Source organism: Leopardus geoffroyi, chromosome B2 (assembly GCF_018350155.1).
Source record: "Leopardus geoffroyi isolate Oge1 chromosome B2, O.geoffroyi_Oge1_pat1.0, whole genome shotgun sequence".
Classification (NCBI taxonomy): Eukaryota; Metazoa; Chordata; class Mammalia; order Carnivora; family Felidae; genus Leopardus; species Leopardus geoffroyi.
This window is the reverse complement of record NC_059332.1, coordinates 81,618,380-81,626,387: the sequence shown is the minus strand read 5'-3', so window position 1 is coordinate 81,626,387 and position 8,008 is coordinate 81,618,380.

Below are 8,008 nucleotides of genomic sequence, written 5' to 3'. Positions count from 1 at the left end.
CTCTCTCTCTCTCTCCCTCTCTCTCTCTCTCCCTCTGCCCCTCTCTTCCACTTGTGCTCCCTCTCTCTAAAATTAAAAAAAAAAAAAAAAGGTAGAGTAATTCCTGAGTATACAGTGGCAGAAAGGTGAACATGAACTAGGCTGGGTGGGCTGGGAAGTAGGATTAGTCATCTTGGGACTCACATTCATTCCAATCAAACTTCATCTGAATGCCTGGGTAGCTTCCATCTCCTTCACTGGAGTGCAATGTCCTATCAGCTGGAGACACTTGTCCACTGACAGTCTTTTGATCAAGGGATATAATGTTGCAAGTTTAGAATTGGCTAATAAGAAAGTTAACTGTGAACACAGTACAAATTGATATTCATCAACAGTTTTTTCTAGGAACTTCCCAACTTTTGACTTGCTGTGTTGCTCTCTTATAACTGATTCAGTCAGCAGGGAATAATTAGCAGCCATGCCACACAGGAACAAAGTGTGCAGATTTGAGTTGATGTTGTGCTTAATGAGCCTATTTTAAAAGTTAGAAATCACCCAGCTTCCTGTCAACCTCCACTTATCACTTTCTCATGTAGAGTGTGACAAAAATCAGAACCCATGCAAATGGGGTAATTCAGTCCTGAAATTTGCCATTTGCCTACATGCCCAGGGTCAAGGTTTATACCAAACTAGGAAAGAAAGCAGCTTTTCTTTTTTTATTATATCTACAATGACTACTATGAGGTTAGTGGGAAATAAAGACCAAGAAAAACTATCAGCTGGTCACTTTGATATATTTGAACAGGTCAATAAATGTATGACTATCATCCTGACCACCACATGACTTAGTTCTTACATACAGCAAGAAAAAATTTTAAAAAGAAGCTATCCTACAAATGTCCTACTAATCTGTGAAGTCATTCTAGTTTTGCTCAGGCATTATTGATTGAGAAATATTTTCCCAGTCCGCTTTTCTATGACAATCTTCCCCCATTGTCAGACAAAGAAGAAATTTCACATCTGTTCTCACAATTTGTTGCAGAGTGACTCTACTGGGACCCTCTTTTCCAAAGTCCAATGAGTTTTGCACTGTTAGGATGTGGGAGATGCAGAAGCAGTGGCATGAGTCATCTGGAACTGACTCTAAAGCAGGTCGGGCTGACTTGCTCTGGGAGACCTCCCACCTGAACAACAGGGAAGGTTGAAGTTCCTTTTCTTTCCCTTTTTCTTATTCTCCCTTTATCTTCTGTCACCCTCCTTCCCCACCTAAGCCTATTAAATGCCTAATGCAAATGCCACTCTCCTTTTGAAATCTTATTTTCAGGAAAAATTTTTCCTCATGAAATTAGCAGAAAAATAGAGACTTTTGACAAAATAGCTTCGCTGATTCACAATTTCAAGTATCTTGGACTTGCCACACCCTCTCTATGCACACAGCTATTCCCCCTACCCCTCTTCTTGACACTCTTCTCTCTCTCCCTTATAATCCTTTTTTAAAATGATGTCAGATTAATGTTTCCAGAACACAAGTCTTCGTGCCTCACTATGCTCATAGTAGCGATTCAATCAAGTGTGAGATTTCACCAGTTACTAATAGAAGGCTACTGTAATTTATTTCTCAAATATTAATATATATATTTTAAAATATTCCTACATTATAATTTCATTTTAGGAATTTAAGTCACAATCACTATATTCTAAATCACATTATCAATGTGATCATAATGAAATCCTCTCTATATATAATCCAGGAGCCACAGATGATATTCTGAAAAACTACACAGAGTCCCAAGACTTAAAGGTCAGCCATCGCACAATATGGCTTATCTAAGGGCTTCAGTCTAAATGTCAGACCCCTCTACCCAGCCCATAGCAACTAGTCAACCCCCTACGTACTCCCTAACTTGGTCTCACCCCTCTATCTAGACCTGGCTCCAGCATCTCCTCTCTTGTGCAATCCATTCTCCTGGGATATTTCCACACCCCTGTTCCATCATTTTCTATCAGCTCTATATGATAACAATAATGAAGACCCCTAAAGATTTATTAGTCTGTGCTTTGCAGTACAGCTGTACCTTAAGCTGATTGCTTTTTTGTGCTACAGGAACAGTGTATGGATTAAGCTAAATGTTAATAGATTATTTGGAATATCTACATTTGGAAGCTCCTTCTTTTTTTTTTTTTTTTTTTCAACGTTTATTTAGTTTTGGGACAGAGAGAGACAGAGCATGAACGGGGGAGGGGCAGAGAGAGAGGGAGACACAGAATCGGAAACAGGCTCCAGGCTCTGAGCCATCAGCCCAGAGCCCGACGCGGGGCTCAAACCCACGGACCGCGAGATCGTGACCTGGCTGAAGTCGGACGCTTAACCGACTGCGCCACCCAGGCGCCCCTGGAAGCTCCTTCTTGAAGCTTCTATAAATTCTTCAGCCTAAAGTGATGTTTCCTTCCCAAAATTTCTGTGTCACTTTTATAAGAACAATGATTTGTTTCTAACCTATCTTATAGAGGTCTCTGTTTGCTTCATGTTTATTATTGATAATCCTTGAACTATATTATAAATTCCTGGTGAGCATGAGTCCTGTCTTTATATCACTTTTATTTTCCATAGCACCTAACAAGTGCTGAGTGCATTAATAAATGTTTGCTTGATCTAGATTTTATCTTGACTAATGTTTCACTTATATACTTTGGATTGGAAATATGTTTTATGATTCTAGAAACACATTTTAGTCTTATAGATTTTTAGTATTACTAAGGGGACTGGTCGTAGTACTAATTATTTAGAGGCAACTAATCTCATAGGCCACTGGTATCAACAAAAATAAATTGAAAATATAGTTTACAGTATACATGCATGATTAAGTACCAGCAAGATAACAAAATGTGACAAAGAAATAAGGGATAGAAAAACAACTCTATACAGAAAAAAAAGAAAAAGCAGAGTATCACATAGCAAAGTAAACGAAAATTTGTTGATAAATTTCTCCAATAATAGAAAATTCCTTCTAATAGATGCATTTTTACACATAAAAGAAAATTAATTTGAATGTTTACCAAGAAAAAACAATAATTATTGAGTACTTACTACATGGCAGATACTGCTTTAAGCATTTTACATATAGTAATGCATAAGCCCTATGATTCAAGATTACTATCTCCTTTTATCAGACGAGGAAACTGAGGCACAAGGAGAAAAAGTAACTTGCCCAAGATCAGAAGGCTTATAAATGATAGAGCTGAAATTTGAACACAGGCTTCCAGCCGTGAGGTCTGTGCTGGTAACTTCTGTATCTTATGAAAGCAGTAGTTGGCATGCAAAAGACTTTCAGACAGTTTTCTTAAATTTCTTACTCTCTATAATATGTTTTCCTTTGGGGAAGAAGCATTGAAAATCTGAAATTAAAACTAAAGAAAGTTCAAATGCAGTCTGTTTACATATACTAAAAACTATTTTCTATAAAAAAAATTAATAACTGACTTGAAAATCACTAGTGGTAAATAAATATGGTAATGAATTTAGGATATGGTTGAGCCTGGTTCTTACCTGTGAAAATGAGTTTAAATAAAAATATATCCAACAAGTATTCACACCACCAGAGATTTTCTATTATCTCTATTGTAACACAATTCTAAAAATGTTTCTTTAATAATTTACTTTGCAGCTGTATCAAAAGCAGTATTACTTTTCACTCTATGAAAACAGTATGTGAAAGTTGAGCTAAATTTTACTCAAGTGTTTTGATTAAGCTTTTCACAAAAGCCTAGTGGAGGTTCATAACAGAATATGAAACATTTCAATTTATAAAATGTTTTTCTTATAACTTTAAGTATAAAATTATTTTCATTCAATTTACAGCTTGAAATAGTCAGACGGGCTAACGTTATGCTATAGTAACAAAAAGAATCAGTGGCTTTAAAAAAAACCAACAACAACCTTATTTCTGCCTTATGCTACCTATCTAACTGTATCTACTTCAGACCCTGTCAAATTGGGGGGTAGGAGGGAGAAAAGAAAGGACTCTGTTTACTTTTGTCCTACAAGGATTCACATTGATAAAGCTTCCACCATTTTATAATTCCATCATTTCAAGGCACATAGCCATACCAGCCAGAACTTTGATGATCACAAGTGATACCTTGCAGACATTTTCATTTTCATCAATATTAAAAGTTAATATTATCTTAATTAACTCATGAGCCTAAAAAGTTAAATTCTAATATTTCAGTTTTTACAACTTACTGTACAAATAAAGGTGAAAGCTTAGTAATCCAGCAATTTTTTAAATTGAAATTAAATTGAAATTGAAATTGAAATTGAAATTGAAATTGAAATTGCTTTGTGGAGAAAACTCATCAATTCATTTCACAAATATTTGTATATTATCCATTTGTGTGGAACTGTTCACACAAGACTAAAAGCAATTTGAGTTGAGAGAAGATGGCGGCAGAGTAGGAGGACCCTAGGCACACCTCATCCCACAAATACAATTAGATAACTATCAAGTCATCCTAAATACCCACAGAACTCAATCTGAAGACTAGCAGAACACACTCCACAACTGAAGGTAGAAAAGTAGCCACATCAAAGAAGGTAGGAGGTATGGAGATGCTTCTTGGGACAGAAACAGATCATGGCTGCTGCAGTGATAAAGGAGCTGTGGTCATGGAGAAGAGTGAGATACAGACTAGCATATGGGGAAAGCGAACGCCCTGGATTGGAAAGAGAGGGGGCCCAGATTGCCTGAGTTCTTGCAACCAGTGGAATTTAAAGCCTGGGGTTTTAAAGGTCAGCACTTTTGGCTCCAGAAGAGCTCCAAGGACATTGGGGCTGACCTTTGAGAAAAGGCAGAGCAAACAGCCCAAAGATAGACAGCCTGTTAACAGTGATCTATAGAGCATCTGGAGTGTACCATGGGGAAGCTAGTTGCTCAACTCAGAGTATGTCCCAGAGAAGCAATGTTCATGGAGGGACCCTTCTGGGAACAAAGAAACTGGCAGGCACCATTTCCTTCTCACACCCCTCAGCACAAGCATAGGGCCACCTGTGGGAACCAGCACAGCACCCACACTGGCTACCTACTTTGCTTACAGCAAGCCCTGCCCCACAATGCTCCAGAAGAACTGCTCTCCCAGTCACATTTGTCTAAGTCCCAGCAAGGCGGGCCACCAAGAAGACTAGCCCAACCCTCTGCCAACAGGATGAAGTTGTGAAAGGCGTTGTATCCAGCAGCAGTGGTGACAGGCCTTTTTTCACAAGCTGGCCAGAGCACATCTAGTAAAACATGCCACATTCAGGCCAGGGACCAAACACTTCCCACAGTAGACAAAGAAAGCCTCTGCAGATGAATGGCCTGAAGGATAAAGCAGCCAGAACATAACAACAGAGCACACACTGCACATATTGGAGACATTTCCCTCAGAAGCACCAGGCACTGGGGAACAAAGGACACTATAGGGACTCTTCATAATACCATTACCCAGAAGAACAAGAGACATAGTCCTAATGCACAAATACAGTTATTGAGAATTAAGCAAAATGAGAAGACGGAGAAATTTGTCCCCCATGAAAGAGCAGGACAAGGCCACAGCCAGAAATCTAAGCAAAGTACATATAAGTTACATGCCTGATATAGAATTAAAAGCAACAATCATAAGTATACTCACTGGACTTCAGAAAAGTGTGGAGGACATCATTGAGATCATGACACAGCAATAAGGAATAACATAGAAGAGATAAAGAGCTCGATAAATGAAATGAGAAACACGATGGAAGAAGCAGGCTAGAAGAAGCAGAGGAACAAATTAATGACCTAGAAGACAAAGTGATGGAAAGTAATCAAGCTGAACAAAAGAGAGAAAAAAGAATTATGCAAAACAAGAATAGACTTAGAGAACTCAGTGACTCCATCAAACATAATAACATTCATATTATGAGTCCCAGAAGAGAGAGAAAAGGGAACAGAAGATTTATTTGAATAAATAATAGCTGAAAACTTCCCTAATCTGGGGAAAATAGATATCCAGATCCAGGAGGCACAGAAAACACACAGCAAAATCAACAAAAGCAGTTCCACACAAAGACGTATTATAATTAAAATGGCAAAATATAGTGATAAAAAAAAAGTTAAAAGCAGCAAGACAAAAGAAGACAGTTACATACAAAGGAAACCTCATAAGCTTATCAATGGATCTTTAAGCAGAAACTTTCCAAACCAGAAGGAATTGTCATGATATATTCAAAATGCTGAGTGGGAAAAACATGTATCCAAGAACAATCTATACAGCAAGGCTGAAATTCAGAATAGATGGAGAGAAAAAGAGATTCCGAGACAAACAAAAACTAAAGGAGTTCATGACCACTAAACCAGCCCTGCAAAAAATACTAAAGGGGATTCTCTGAGTGGAAAGGAAGACCAAAAGAGACAATATTAAGATAGGAAACATAAAAGCAGTAAAAATGAACATTTCTGTAAACAATCAGTCAAGGAACTCACAAAATAAAAGAATATAAAACATGACACCATATGCCTAAAACATGGGAAGGAGAGGAGTAAATAATAGGTTCAAAATTAAACAACCATCAACCTAATATAGATGCTATATGCAGATGTTATATACAACTCTAATGGTAATCACAAATCAAAAGCCACTAATAAGTATGGAAAGAATAAAGAAAAAGAAGTCCAAATATATCACTAAAGAATACCAGCAAAGCATGAAAGAGAGAAATACAATAAAGGGTCAGAAAATCTTCAGAAACAACCACAAAACAAATAATAAAATGGAGATAAATACATATCTATCAATAATTACTTTGAATGTAAATGGACTAAATGCTCCAGTCAAAAGACACAGAATGACAGAGTGGATAAAAAAATAAGATCTGTCTATAAGTTGCCTACAAGACACTTGATTTACACCTAGAGATACCTGCAGATTGAAAATGAGGGGATGGGAGGTACCTGGGTGACTCGGTTGAGCGTCTGACTCTTGATGTCTGCTCAGGTTGTGACTGTAGATCAAACTCCACATTGTTTGAGTACAGAACCTGCCTGGGATTCTCTCTCCCCCTGTCTCCCCTCCCCTGCTCATATGCTCTATCTGTTTCTCAAAATAAATAAATAAAAATTCTTAAAAGTTTAAAAGAAATCAGTCTGCATAACTCTGTTGCATTTCTGTACACTAACAATGAAGGAGCAGAAAGAGAATTTTTTTAAAAAAATCCCATTTGTAATTTCACCAAGAATAATAAGTTGCCTAGGAATAAACCTGACCAAAGAGGTGAAAGACCTGTACTCTGAAAACTATAAAACACTGATGAAAGAAATTGAAGAGGACATAAAGAAATGGAAAGACATTGCATGCTAGTGGATTGGAAGAACAAATATTGTTAAAATGTCTATACTACCCAAACCAATCTACAAATTTAATGCAATCCCTATCAAAATACCAACAGCACTTTTAAAAGAACTAGAACAAACAATCCTAAAATTTTTATGGAGCCAAAAAGGACTCCAAACAGCCAAAGCAATCTTGAAAAAGAAAAGCAAAGCTGGAGACATCACAATTCTGGACTTCAAGGTGTATTACAAAACTGTAGTGATCAAAACAGTATGGTACCAGCACAAGACATATAGATCAATGGAACAGAATAGAAAAAACAGAAAGAAACCCGCAATCATATGGTCAGTTCATCTTCAACAAAGCAGAAAGAATATCAATAGGAAAAAGACAGTCTTTTCAACAAATGGTGTTGGGAAGATTGGACAGCAACATACAAAACATGAAACTGGACTACTTTCTTACACTTTTCACAAAAATAAACTCAAAATGGATTAAGGACCTAAATGTGAGACCTTCAACCATAAAAATCCTAGAAGAGAAAACAGGAAATACCTTCTTTGCCTTACACCATAGCAACTTTTTTCTCAATAGGTCTCCTGAGGCAAGGGAAACAAAAGCAAAAATAAACAATTATAACTACATCAAAATAAAAGCTTCTTCAGAGTGAAGGAAACAATCAACA